Below are 15,128 nucleotides of genomic sequence, written 5' to 3'. Positions count from 1 at the left end.
TGGTTTTAAAGATTTCTCAGGATGAGAAGGGTTGTTTGGTAGTGCACAGCTGAGCAGCAGTAATGAAAATGCATCATGTGTGAATTGGGAAAGTTTTTGCCTCTTCCTTTATTACAAGTAATCAGCATTGCATATATGAGACCAAAAATGTAGTACTGATTGTTGTGAAACACATAGATACTAGAATAAATAAGGGGGGGTTGTTTTTTTTCTTCTTCTTTTCTGCATAGTAATTTCAGGGCTTCTGTAAGGTATTATTTTCTTTTTTTCTTTCTTTCTTTGATTTTCTTTGAAGTCCCTCTGATGACACCACAAATCTGGAAATGAAGAACTTCTTAGAGCTGATTGGAAATGGCATTGCGGAGCTGAAACTTAACTGGAGGAAATATATCTCCTGAAGAAGAAAATATAATGCACTGTAAGGATCTGACTTCTGGTGAAAAATTCAAGCCTAGAGAAAACTTGTCCGCTTTGTTAGAAAGAATGGGTTGGACAATTTTCTTCAATTCCAAAGGATATCTGAACGCCATGCTGAGCTTAATCTCTGCAGCATGCTCTGTGCTTCTCATCTCTTCCTGATGCACTGCATGGTAAGGCCTTTTTCCTTCCTTTTAATAATAACCGTATTTCTGTTAGGGTGAGAGGTAAAAATAATGGCAATAATCAAATGAAAAATGAAAAAATGTAGAAAGCTAACAAAAGAACGTTTGTTTGTATGGTTGTTTCCAGCAGCAAGTATCCTGATTACTGCAGCAGCTTTGTAAGATCATTTCTGTCTTTCTCCCTTGCTTTGTGACAGTGTGTATGTGCATGTGTGTGTTTGTGCACACCTGTGCTGTCATTTGCACTTGGACTGGAACATCAGTAGCTGTATTGTACATATTTCCACGCTAAAAAGGATGTTTAAGAATATGCTTTGACATTTCTCTCTCTTTCCCCCCTCCCTCCATTCCTCTCCTTCTGCTTTCTCTTTCTCTCATTCTGTCTGTTTCTCTGGGGTCATGGTGCTTTACCTTCCCTGCACCTTGACTGTGCACTGACCGCTCGAAGGCAAAAATAGAAGGTAGAAGAAATCCTATATCAACATAAGAATAGTTCTGAATAAGTATTATCTGAGTAAATAAAAGCTACAGAAGGGTTTTGAATGCCTGTAAGATCTGCAGAAGCAAAAGATTTACTTTATTTTGTTTCCCGTGGGAAACAAATATCAAATGCAGGCTTGGATGTTGTGTTTTAGGTACAGTGGGAGGCAGATCCTTTTACACACATTAGAAAGCCAAAAAATGACCACTGTGAATTATGATGTTACTATTGATGGCCCAAGTCATAAAATAAGCAAACCCAGTATGAAATGTTCTCATATCAAGTAATTTTTGTCATGTATTAGCAGGATGTTAAGAATTATCATAAATGGCTTCAATAGATGTTGCAAGATATTTTTCATGAACAGCTGTAATGTGCTTTTGTCTTCATGGATGAAAGGTATTAGGGGAGTGCAAGGTGATGTTGTTAACTACCTACCTGACTTACCAAAATTTAGGGTCATTATGAGGAAACTACCAAGCAGATCAGGAATTATATAGTGAGTGTACTGAGATGGAAGAACAGGTTAGTTTTCCAGAAAGGCTGGTTTACTTGGATCTCTGTTTCAGAAATTAGGGCAGAACTAAAAGATGAAAGAGTGATGATGTGAAATATATGTATTTTCTTATGCATTTGGGTTGATCACTGAGTTTGGAAGAGGGAAAGTTGAGTGCTCCTTGAAGAGCAAACTGTGGTAAGGGCCTGCCCCTGCTCTGAGGGTAACCCCTCGCAAATCCCACTACTTTTGATGGGATTAGAAATGGACCAGGAGTGGGTTTGTGGGGCGGTTGTCACGGGCTGTCCAGCTGGGTATGAAGATGACAGGTTCCTGGCAGCAGGTTTTGAGAGTGAGAAGGATGGAAAGAACCAAAGCAAAAAGGCCAGGCTGGGCCACACCAGGACTCATGAACAAGAATCAGAGCTTAAATCCTATTCAAAAGATGGAATTTTGTGGTAGTTCCCAATACATCTCCTCCTTCTATGACAAAGGACTCCACAAGACAGTTTTTAGAGAGAGAATGGTAATGCAGGTTTTCAAATCACTGCAGTAGGAGGAAACAGATGATACAAAAACATTCCTGCAGTGTGACAGTTTTTCAGTAGGGTTCAGAGGAATCAGCCTTGATTTTAGGAGTAAAGGTTCAAAATATACATACATGTGCATTAAAGTAGATTTTTTGTATATTTTTACATCTAAAATCTGTGACTAGTATAAGAACCAATAAGGAAAATTGAGGAAGGACAACACAACCCATAAATGTCATCTTCCAGTCTTCACTGTTGAAAGAAGGTCTTACTTGTGGAAGTAGTCCCCTCAGCTCTTTATGTGAACAAGAACCGCATCCTAAATTCAAGTTTCCAGTTGCAAATCTGTCCTCATATCAGCAGTTCCATTTCAATCAATGGGACAACTCGTATGAGTAAGAACTACTCATGTGAATAAATTATGAAAGGTTTTATAAGACCAGGCTCTTTGATTGTCATGGCAACAGATTTATTAGGCTTTGGGCATAATTTGTGTTTCCCTTCTAAACAAAATCATTTTTTCCTCTTACCCATGTGAATCCTTTTGCCTTGTAATTAGGACAACAAAAATAGGTTAATTACATTCTTAAAGATCATGCAACTGTACAGATACATTGTTAGGGAAGAATTATCAGAGTATGTAAAAGTTTACTTTTATTAGTGGTCTCCAAATCGGAGAGAAGTGTATTCTTACTGGAATTATTCATTGCCTTATTTATTTTTGTAACAGTATTAATATTGCTAGGTATTGTCAATTCTTCTGGCAAGTCATAACAAAAGAAAACAAAAAGAAGAATTCCTTTAAAATATCACTGATCTTGTAAAACTACACACTATTATTAGTTTTAAGGATACTTATCAAGCTTTCTATTACATTAAATATGTTCATTTTTTAGCTAATACATGATGTTTAGCTCTTTATTTGATGCAGAAACATATTTATTTTTAGAATACAGAAACACAATATGAAGTCATAATTATAGTAAACTTCCTACAGAATATATATATGCATAGAAATAGGAAGCATGAAATAATCTGGATTTTATTTCCCTGTGCAATTTTGTGTGCTTATAAATGTCTATATTATTAGGATATATATGACAAAACAAGTAATATCTCCTTCACTGTAATTTGTAAAGAACAGTTCCTTTTCAGAATACGGTGCATAGGATTTTTTTTTTTTATGCTAGGCTATCCATTATGGAAGAAAGAAAAATATTAGAAAAAGCAAGCATAGAACCTTTAAAAGGTACTCAGTACACTAATACAGCAGTGGGTTTGTTTGTTTCTTTTATCCCTCTAATAGCAACATACACTTAGCAAGAATAGTGGATTATTTTCTAAAGAGTGTGTGATTTTGAGAGAGAAAGTTTTACATGATACAGAATGTTCATTGTCTTCAGCAGACATTTCTGTCAATGATTTACTGTGACTTAGAACCCTTTCTTTACTGAAATTTTTGATCATTTAAAGATTTGCACAACAGCTGTATTTGGCTTTCTCTGTCAATTCTAAAGCAAGTAAAATTAGTTATTTCATTTTCTTTTAAGATACTATTCAATAAAAGTCTGATGGTGAAAACACATATATTTCATTTCAGTCCATTAAACTGTTTCCTTAGATAAACTATGTGAATTAGAGTTTGAACCATCTGCATTATCAGGAAAATTATACTGAACAGTGCAAATACTTTCCACACTTGCAGCAACTATTTATAGTCAAGAAATATGTACTTTAATAATACAACACATAAGCAGTTCCTGTAGTTGGAATGCCTTGAGCTGTCTTGATTCAAGATCCAGCAAAAACCTGATTTTTGAAAGACTCACAAAAAAAACCAAAACAAAACTAAATGAGCCTTAAACTTTCATTGTTTAAACACAAATAGCCACAGAAAGAATATTTATTTGACAAGAAATTTTCATAAACCAGGACAAAAAATTGGAAAAGCATAATATTTTTTAAAAATTAAAAGCTCTAAAAATCTATATGTATGGAAATACTGATTTTAAAATGACACAACATTTGATTTTAACATTTTTAATGAGACTGTCATTTATTACAAGAAATTGTATTGATATCTGTTAATCTGTTTTTCTCAGTGAAAATTTGCAACTCTTTTAAAATGTTGGTTTTGGGTTTTTTTGACAGGGAAATGTTTTGTTGTATATTTTTTAACTAGATCTGTTATAACTGTCCCAATATTTATTGGCTCTCACAGATCAGTTCTTTAATTAGATACTCTCTGAAAGGCTATCTTTAGTACTACATGTTGTATAACCCCATATTACTGATACTGAACAGCACTTCTTACCAAGTCTGTGGTAGACATAAGCTCTGATTGCGATTCCCTCCTTTAGTTCTCCTTATGTCTTCAACAAAAAGCAGGCGTCCATTTTGCCGAGAGTTTTACAGATATCAAAAGAAGTACTTTCTAATAGAAAAACCTTCAAGAAGCCTTCAAAAGGCAAGCAGGCAAAGAGTAGAATTAATCGAATATTAATATCCTTATTAAATAGATAAGGAACTGAGGAACAAAGAAACTGCCCAAAGCTATACTGTTAAGGGAAGAGTTCGGAGTTGAACTCAAATGTCCTTATTCTCAGTTCATCACTGTCCCTGCAAGGTTGCTCTTCATTTTGTTCATTTTTTTGCTTAATGACTAACATTTGGACTTTTAAGTTAATACTAGTTGAAGTATCAAATGTGAAAGGGAATTATTGATGCGTACTTCCTTTCCAGTCTGACACAGTTGTCCTAAAAATTCTTGTTTCTCTCCCGAGCCATTCTGTTTGAATGTAACCGTTAATTATGTAATTGCTTTACTACGCAGGGGAAGTGTATCCTAGATTAAACAGAAAGTTACTAAATAGAAATATCCTAAACATGCCATAAAGGTTCTGGGGGATGTACTCGTATATCTGTTTATGCTGTCAGGGTTTGGGGATAGCCATAGGACTATGTAATGGTTTTGAGGGCTCTTGGTAAATGAATTAAATTTCAACACAGAAAAAAATCCAGTTAAAACCTAAAAAGACTAACGATTTGCTATCTAGAATTCACACAGGTCATTATGAATCCAGCACTTGTGGGCAAAAAGATGACACAGCATATGGTACCTAACCATGATTCTTATTAACCCCAGTATACCTCCTCTGTCCAAGGCAATCTTTCAGCTTTTTATCCTCTTTATGGAAAAGGAAAATACAGTTTGTACAAAAAGTACTTAGTTGCTAAAATTACATCTGAAGTTGGAGAAAAAAATCTGCCTTGGCATCTTAATACAAACTCAGGAAAAATTCGTACATGTTGAGAAGGCAAAAAAGCTTTTTGCAAATGTGGCAGAGTTTTGGAACGAGTTCTGCAGCAGAATACGCCAGAAGCTTAAGGGGTATCTGCCTCACTCTGGTCTACTTATACAGCTCCAGATGTGACACCCCTCTGGAGGCTGACAGGTACCATGCTTGCCCAACGACACATTAACGTAGAAGAGTATGAAAGTCTGATTAAAAGTAGTACTTCCACTGGAAACCTCATCTTGCTCATGTTTTATTCCTGAGAAATGTTAAGAAGAGAACTTAAAATGCACCCTACTGCATCAAGTACACTCATATTTTTTCTGACACAAACTTTTTGCTGACTGACAATGGAAAAGGATTAGAAAGGAATGCCTTAGTCAATACATACTCCATTATAGTAAGCAATTACATAATTTGCTTCAAAATATTGTTCTTCAATGCACAGAGCTGAAGGCAGCCAGGAGGATCACCTGCACTCTGTTTTCATCAGCAGTGATGGTGCACAGGGACGTCCCCAGCCTACCTCAGTCCTCCATCCTAAACTAGACCTATCTGTAAATATCATAAAAGACGTTCTGAAAGGCTTTTCCAGTTAAACTGTCAATTTTTCCATGGAACCTTGGATATTAGAATACATAAAAGTGTTTAAGTTCAAACACATCCTGGTGTTTAAGAACTTAACATATCATATGTCCCCTAGTTCTTTTTTAAATTGGAGGAGCTAAGGGATCCAAATACCTTTGAGGATCTGAGCATGGAGTTTGTAACATTTGTATGTTTTCTACAATGATAATAGATCAGGAAAGTAAATATAATGATTATAGTAGAGTAATTTTGAACTTTGACAGGTAGGGTGGGTTTTAGTTGGCTAAGAAATATTGGAGAACCACTGAAGTCCATGAACATAAATAAAGAATTTCATTCATGGTAAGAGCCTCAGAAACCAAAGGGCTGCAGAAAAGCTGATCAGCCAAAGAGATCAGTAAGCTTTGATGAAATAACAGATTGCAAAGAGGGTAAAGGATGTCTGGTATATCTCTTTATCAGAAAACAGAGTGGAGGAGTGCCTTTTCCAGTTTTTGATCAAGCTAGACAGAAAAGAGTAGTGTAAGTAGAAAACAATGTGGTGTTTCTGAATATAAATCATGCCTTAATAGTTTGTTACGTGTTTAATGTGGATATTAATGCAGTGCATATTCTTAGCTTCTGACTTCTGAAAACTTGGGACTTAACATTTTATGTATATGTCTTTAGATATTGAAAAGCATCACTTTCTTCTCTATGTGAAAGTGTGATATATTTGGTGAGAAAGATTAGGACTTTGACACATCACAAAACCTAGCAATACTGTCTTTAAAGTGAGATGTGACTGAACTTTGTTAAGAGTACAGGAAGCTTTCCTTTAAGGACGGCAAGTCTGATGCTTGGAAACAAAACCATTTAACTTTTTGGATGAGAAAGCTGACAGCAAGTCTGTTTATTAAGACCTGTGACCTGTGTGTTGTTGGAATTTCTTATTTACTTTGTGCCTAAACTAAAAATTAGTTGAAAGGTTTTTGTTCAGGTGTTCACAGCAAATGTAACTTTTCACTGAATATAGAAGCAGTACGAAATATTTAACAGGAGAAGGTAGGATTTTGGAAGGGCTTTAAAGCATTCTTGAAAATGGCTCTTAGTGGGTGACCACAATGGCTCTTAGGATAGTATTGTTTCTGTGCTTCTGAACATAGTACGTGTTCTCTAGCTGTATTAATCAAAGCTAGAAAACAAAGCTTTCCTTAGGAAAAGTCATCCGTTTCACTGATGTCATATCTATTTGTTTTGGATTCCTGCATTTTTGTTCCATAGAAAATGCTTTATGTTGAATCAACGTACTCTGGAGCTTGGCCCAGCTGGATGCGTTCTCAGAATACTGCTATGGAAATGTGTGACAATCTACATTGTACCTGCTCCTTTGGAGCCACTCTGAGATACTGTTAACTCAGTATAAAGGGAGCACCAGCTTTGATATGACTTCTTGTAATGCTCAGTGTTTCACTGTGTCATGTCACTGGGAACTCCCTGAGTGTACAATGTGATGTACTTTGTAATATGATTTTAATATCACTAGCACATCAGAGCTGATTGAGGAAGGGTTCATCTGCTACTTCTGCTCCTAATTGTTATCCCTCAAATTCTGCATCTGTTCATGTGTTTTCTAATGGAATCGTAAGGGATCACTGCTATCTTTGGGTCTAGTCGTTGTCCGCACCCTGAAAACCACGGAATGGATGTTCAGTGCAGAAGGGTCCACAGAGCATATGCTCCATCCATTCATGCTCACCACAAAATAATCCCAGTCCTCTCACTGAATTTTAGTAAGCTAGTAAAAGACCACAAGTCACATCTGCAATGTTTCACAAGAAGAGATAGATCAAAAGCATCACTAAAGCCTTATATTCCTTTGGAGGAAAAAAAAAAAAAAAAAGTAGTAAGTAAACCATGCCTAATGTTACAGAGAGAATCCTATAATAGTTTTGCTGAATTTTTCTCCAAATTCATTTGTGATGTCTCATCTGGCTTTCAGTAGATTTATGAGTACATGAAGAAAGCACATCAAATAGGTAGCACAGGGATTTTAGCATGAGAAACACTAGTACTCCCAGCCTCACAACCTGTTCCTACCCACAGCCCTTCTCTGGAGCCTCACATGGAGGTGCAGCATCTCCCTGCAGAAGTCAAGTCACGCTTGAAGAGAGAAACAACCTTTCTCGATCCCTGCAGGTTAAGCATGGGAGTAGTACAGTGTGAATATGATGCAAACAGACAGGATCAATAAGCAATTTCCTTCATAAAACAGAGGAGACCTTCCTGACATCAGTTCTTTAGGGATAAATACCAAACATTTTTACCAAGTTACAACATATGAATTACTGTGTATCTTAAGAATCCGGAGGCATGTCCTTCTTGCCCACGTATCTCTAGCAGATACCTGTACAGATGCATCTTCCCTTGACTCTTTTTGTGTCTGTCCCAGTCCATGTGGCCACACATCGTTAATCCCCATGACAGCGTATCTGGGTACATCTGTCCATTGCATGCATGTATGAACTGAGCCTCTCGCCCCATTGGTGCATACATGCATGTTCCTCCTGCAAAGAGACACAGCTGTGGGATCACTCCTTGTCCTGCTTCTCCAGAAACCTGATCTCCCAGTCCCCTGTGGCTTATGGACAACTCCTCAGCCTTGGTGATATTGCTAAGAACAGACCCCTCAGCTGCATAAATGATGTGTGCAAAAATGATGTCTCCCAGGTAATTAAACAAAACAACCAGCATGGCCTCATGGGCCACGGCCATTTCGTACTTTCTCTCTTGGTTTATGGGCTCTGTCAGTATGATCCTGTGGGCCACATCCATCACAGATCCTCCCTGCTCCTCAATGCAAAGCCCAAGCCTTGTGCATAGGACTCAACTTTCACCCATATGTCAGTATATGATGACTGGTACTGCTTTTAGAAACAGACCCCACTGAAATTAGCTGAGATGCTTTGGATAGCTGTTTGGGTAAGGAAATTGCAATCAGGTATGACTTTTCTACTTCAGCTGCTAGGTTTGCTTTACACTTTGTCTGTGAAATGCAGTGCTTCGCACATGAACACACCTGTGTCCTCGGTGAGACTGGGGGGAGAGCTACCATCCTACCTGGGATTGTCACAGTTGGTGTGAACGGAAGAGGAGCCAGGAAATCAGCACTTAAGAAAGTCCCCATAACCCCAATTCCCATAGACACAAGTGACTGGGCCAAAGCTGCTACCTGCTTCATACTTCTTTTATTCCTGGTCTGGAGGTATGAAGTCCCATCCCCTTCTCCGCTTTTATAAGATATAAAGATGCTACATTCTCCTGGAAATCAGGTTGCAAGTGCTGTGTGAGTCAGCTTCCAGATCTGTTCATCAGGGCTATTGAACCTTGATTGTGTGTCCCAAGGTGAGGATTAATCTGTTAATGTTTGTAAAAAGCTATGTAAATGATCTGTATCATGCTGACAGGTCAAGTACTGCATTGCTCACTGGCTGCTCCTCCTGACAGTTTAAGATATGTGCCAAACAATGTCTACCCTTTCAGACAGTGTTCACCGATGTAGCTTGACTGACTTAACCCTCTCAGGATTTGGCCCTACTTCTCCTAAATTACTGATTGGGTGATACAGCACAAATATGCAAGGCTGATGCTTTTTCACATAACCTAGAATACAGGTATCGATTTATAAACACACAGTGCAGGACCATGAGCTCAAAGGAAACCTCTTGGTTCTGTTATAGCAGACATGCAATTCAGGTCCTGAAGGACACATAGAAAGCAACGAGGCTGAGCAGAGCTTGTTTCTTTGCTTGGCTGTGGGCAAGAGGCAGCAGCAGAAGCTGCTTCTGTGAGCGGTTGGCAGGATTTGGCCCTGGCGCACCCACAGGAGCTGCAGGTGCTCAGAACGGCTGCCAGGCTCAGCACGAGCTCCTCTGAGAATGTGAACCCTACCCTACCCAAGAGGATGGGGTGTGCTTGAAATTTGGGAGCCTTTTTGTCCTGTGCTTACCACATAGATTGCAGCTATTATTGGTTATCAAGATCAGGGCCTGACAGTGGCAGATACTGTACAAACAGTAAGAGAAACAGCCTCTTCTAAAGAATTAAATTCTGAGTGAATGCAACTTCTGTAACTAACCCTGCAAGCACACAGAACAGCAAAAGGTGGCCAAAAGGTTTCAGTGGCTGCTTTACCACATACCTGGTCCCAGTTATCAGCATTACATGTGGATTTTTATGTTGATTTTTGGTATGAATTATTAATACTTTCGTTATATTTAATGCTTTTTGCAGTGAAGAACATTTGCTACTGATCTTTGCTGATGTCTCTGTGGGTGTGCCTATATTTTTCCTTAAATACCTAAGCTGGAAAGTAATGCTGCAGCATGAGGCAGGGGCTGTACTTGATACAAGCTATTACTAAATCAGAGTAGGACAGCCAAAAGTAAGGGACTTTCTGTGAATCTTCATTGTCACATGATCCTCTTCTTTGAGGCTACTGGAGCTGATAACTTACTGTGTGGGTCATTCTCAGGGACTAACACAGGGATATGAGATCAATACATATGCTAGCAATTTGGTTGACTAAGTTATGAAAAAGTATTTTTTGTTTCTGCCACTATTACTTCTCTGGGCAATCTTGCTTTCAAAGCCTAATCCAGTACCTGGTGGAGTCAGTGAGCATTGTGCCAGTGATTTCTTCCACAGCTGGATCACACCATTGGCTGGTTTCATCATCACCACCAGTACGTATTGCTGCGGTAGAAAATATGAACAGACTGCGGGTTTGCAGTTTGTTTCTTTAACTGAAACTTTCTTTCCATTCTTTTCCTGCTTCAGACATTTAACTGCCATATACTTAGGGTTTCAGTGAATGTTCAGGGCATATCTCTGCGCCTCTGCACAATGCCTTTGCATGCAGATCTCCACTGATATTAGCAGAGCTGCTCTGCAAATGGGTATCTCCAAGATTTAGCACACATCTTGTTTAGTTTCACTCAAACAGCCTGTTTGTCAGCCACAAAACTCTGTGAAAATGATTGACAATGAAAGGAACTGATTTCTTCTTCCTCCTCATAAAATGACTGCTTAGCTCCATTTAGGGTGTTTATTTACAATCGTACTAAATAACTTGTACAAATGTACCCAGCTTACATTGGTCTAGCTGGATTAAGCAACAGGCAGAGGAAAGATGGTTGGGCATGGGCTTTGGGGTACATCTAATGGATGCAGCAGGACTGTGGCTGTGGTTTCAGGTAGCTGCTCCTCATGAGGGGTGCAGGCCTTTGTGTTTTCTAGGAGACTTCTGCTCCCAGCTGGCTATGTTGTAGCTAGCTCAGGCATGGTTATGTGTGCAGCAGTCCTGTAACTGCAGCAGAGATATAGCTGATGTAAGTTACAAAGGACTGAAAATTGGAACAGAAGGAATTTATAAGGCATGTTTGGGAGGTGTTAAATATCTTGTTTACTGTGCTGTTAAAAAAAATATGTGTAAAATTATAACAAAATAATGAAGACCAAACATCTGCAAATATTCCTTTGATGAGATGCCTAGTAACATTCTAGTGTTTATAGTTTTGACAGCAAAATGACACAGGAAAAAAAACCAAACCAAAATTAGCATTTACAAGAAGTCAGGAATGAGAAAACAGAAGGAAGACAACTGGGACTTGTGCTAACAGAGGGATTATGGCCCTCGAGGGAGGGCAATGTGCCACCTATGAACAGCAGTCATTTTTGTAAATCCCTGTTTTCCTTGGTTAGCAATTACCACCTGGCAACAGTGAGAGAGAGGCAGCCCATACAGTGCTTTGACACGTGGAAATCATGTGCTTTAACGAAATGTTTGGTAGCTCTGCACAGCATCCTCCGGGCGGCACATACCTGGGCAGAGAGTGCTAATGAGCAGGGAGGACGGAGATGCAGTTTCTCAGGGCCAGGATTGTTCATGTTGACCAACTTCCCAACTGCAAAGGGTGTCCCTATGCTCACAGAGGTGCCTCCCGGGACACCAGAGGTCCTAACTCCTCAGTCCCCACCTGGCGCTTTGGCCATTTGGCCATCCTTCCTGTGATAAGCAACAGCGTACAGCAAAAATGTTATTGCAAACGCAATGTGGAAGAGTTTGTTCTTAACTGGTTGTGAATTGTACAGAGGGTGGCACAAGTCATCACGCTGGTAGAGCATGGTGTACATGCAAGTATCTATGAGAAAGCTATTCTGTCCTTAATTATTTGCAAATACCTGCATGTGGTGAAGTGCTGTGCATTTGTAAGTCATGCACATTTCCTCCTCAGTAATGTTTACTTTAGCCCCAGGGAGAGTGCAGAGAGCTGTGACCAGAATGGACGACTTCGTCAGAGGAGGGAAGTTACCCAGCCTCACTGACAGATTTTTATGAAGGGTTTCCCAAGGCCAGCCTGCAGCAGCGCATCACTACAGATATGCTTTTGACATTTGTAGTCCAAGAAGCAGCGGTATTCAAAGTAAAACGCTGCCAGTGGGTTTACATAAAAAGCCTGACTCTTGGATTATTTGTGGGGGTTTGAATGTAGCTACGAGTTGTACAACCCTAAGCTTTCTCTTGGAAGGACTCCACCAGCCTACATCCGTCTTCCTTTCCTCCCCGAGCACAGTGAGCCACAGCAATGCTGCTTTGCTCTGCAAGCTACCTGCAACTGCTCCATGCCAGTGAGCAGCTCCTGCTTTGGCTTGCACCCTCCAAGCAAGCTCCAGTGAAGAAAGGACTAGAGAAAGAAAGAATGAATTGGGAGCAACTGGAAGAGAGAGAATCATGAGCTTGGGATGACAGACTCAGGACTCCTCTGAATGTTTTCTTTCAGAAATAAGCCAAAAAATAGTCCTGGCCAAACCTTAGCTTCCTGAAAAATTGACAGAATTAGTTTCTTCTCCATAAAATATATTATCTTTTTGGAAAAATAATTGGAATCTCTCTTACTAACCCATGCAGAATAGATTGTCTGTTTTTCCTATGGTTGCTGCCATAGGTCTTAGTCTGACTATAGGCATGAAATTTAGGTAAAGTGTAATTATGATGCAGGCAGATTTATGTGTCCTCAGACAGGTTTTCAAATAACAAAACGAATATAAATATTGGATCTATGGAAAGAAAATGCCCATTATTAAAATCAGCCCACAAGCTTGTACCGTGAAAAATCTTTCTTCTTCAACACAGCTGTCAGCCCGACTAAGATTTTAAATTGGAGCTTGTCTAGTGTACTTCTAACTTTCCATTTCAAAAGCAAAGTCAGAAGCATTAAACTTTTGTCTTGGGTTTTTAGAATACAGGAAAGCTAATATAATTGCTGTACTAATGTAGAGTTATGAGCTTTTAGGCTGTCCAGTTTTTGGCAAAGAAAGATTATGTCTTTTGATTCACGGAATAAGACATTTCCCTGTATAAATTTGCCATACGCTTTCTCTTCAGAAAAAAATCTTCACCCTTTCCTCCACTCTAGACCATTTGGCATGGCTCTTTGGCCTGTAACTGCCTGTGCTTCACTTGAGAGCTGGCTGCACTTCAGTCTCCAGTCACTGTGCAGAGTTTCTATGTGAATTACTGGAGTGTGCTTGGCATCTGGAGATATAAGGAATCGAAAAGTACGGTTCAAATGTCAGACTGCAACTTGAAAGGCTTCCACAGATGCAGAGCCAGGTCTATGGTCTGACTGAGGCAATGCTCATGCCAAACTCAACAGAAGAAGTCACTGGGTTACAAAAGGATGTCTCCTGTCAGACACGTGGCATGTGTAACATGGCTTCCAGCTTCAGTGTAAAAAAGAGTGGTTTAAAGAGTGGCACAAAGTCCCAACCCTGTGAGGAGAACAAGGGTTGGATATGTTACCTGTGTCAGTGATGTTTGGGAGAAGCTAAGGACTGACAGAATAAGCAAAATAGGACTTAGCTTGAGTTCTTAAGTTAGGCTTGTGTGAATGTAACTAATTAGAATCATAGAATCGTTATGGTTGGAAGAGACCTCAAAGATCATCAAGTCCAACCTTCTACCCAACGCCACCATGCCCATGAAACCCACTAAACCTCCTTTCAGGCAGTTGTAGAGAGTGATAAGGTATCCCTTCAGCCTCCTTTTCTCCAGACTAAACAACCCCAGCTCCCTCAGCCGCTCCTCATAAGACTTGTTCTCCCGGCCCTTCACCAGCTTTGTTGCTCTTTGTTGGATGCGCTCCAGCAGCTCAATGTCCTTCTTGTAGTGAGGGGCCCAAAACTGAACATGGTATTCAAGGTGTAGCCTCACCAGTGCCGAGTAAGGGGGGACGATCACTTCCCTTGTCCTGCTGGCCACGCTATTTCTGATACAGGCCAGGATATTGTTGGCCTTCTTGGCCACCTGGGCACAATGCTGGCTTGTATTCAGCCAGCTGTTGACCAACACCCCCAGGTCCTTTCCCACTGGGAAGCTTTCCAGTCACTCATCCTTAAGCCTGTAGCATTGCATGGGGTTGTTGTGACTGAAGTGCAGGACCCGGCACTTGGCCTCGTTGAACCTCATACAGTTGAACTAGCTGGGAAGTCTTTGGAGAAAAACGACTTCAAACAAAGAGAAATCTTTGGAAGGTTGCTTCTGTATCAGAGAAAATGGAGAGGAATTTAGTTTAAGGATGTTTTTCTGAGTTGTATTGATTTATTTTCAGTTGTCATTGGCATTGGTTAACACCAAATTGACAGAACTGTCATTATTAATGCTTTGTTCATCTTCTTTAGCAAAACAGTACGTATACTAGTTAAAAAAAAAAAGGAAATCTGCACAGTTTATTTGTTTTGTTTTGTGCTCCTCCTTGGAGTCTTTAGAGCCATAGATCAATTGCTAGTGTTTAGTGACCTCCTGCCCAAGATTGTAGGGCCTGTGGGTGGGTCTTCTTCTATGCCTGGCACTTGTACAGTGCTTTGTTCATCTTCTTTAGCAAAACAGTACGTATACTAGTTAAAAAAAAAAAGGAAATCTGCACAGTTTATTTGTTTTGTTTTGTGCTCCTCCTTGGAGTCTTTAGAGCCATAGATCAATTGCTAGTGTTTAGTGACCTCCTGCCCAAGATTGTAGGGCCTGTGGGTGGGTCTTCTTCTATGCCTGGCACTTGTACAGTGCTTAATCTAAGATGACCATGACCCTTGCAGCCT

At 39.6% G+C, this 15,128-nt stretch overlaps 1 long non-coding RNA gene across 1 annotated transcript in view; it reads left to right on the top strand.

Annotated features, from left to right (window-relative positions):
* The first annotated feature begins 292 nt into the window (after window positions 1-292).
* LOC104162122 overlaps window positions 293-15,128 on the top strand; it is a 29,711-nt gene continuing 14,875 nt past the window's right edge. Inside the window, exon 1 of the long non-coding RNA XR_696455.1 lies at window positions 293-590. This is a non-coding gene — a long non-coding RNA (uncharacterized LOC104162122). The remainder of the gene's footprint in view (window positions 591-15,128) is intronic.

This window comes from Cariama cristata, unplaced genomic scaffold (assembly GCF_000690535.1).
Source record: "Cariama cristata isolate BGI_N322 unplaced genomic scaffold, ASM69053v1 scaffold6495, whole genome shotgun sequence".
In the NCBI taxonomy this organism is placed as follows: Eukaryota; Metazoa; Chordata; class Aves; order Cariamiformes; family Cariamidae; genus Cariama; species Cariama cristata.
Note: the sequence above shows the minus strand (reverse complement) of the source record. Positions and strands in the feature narration are given on the sequence as shown.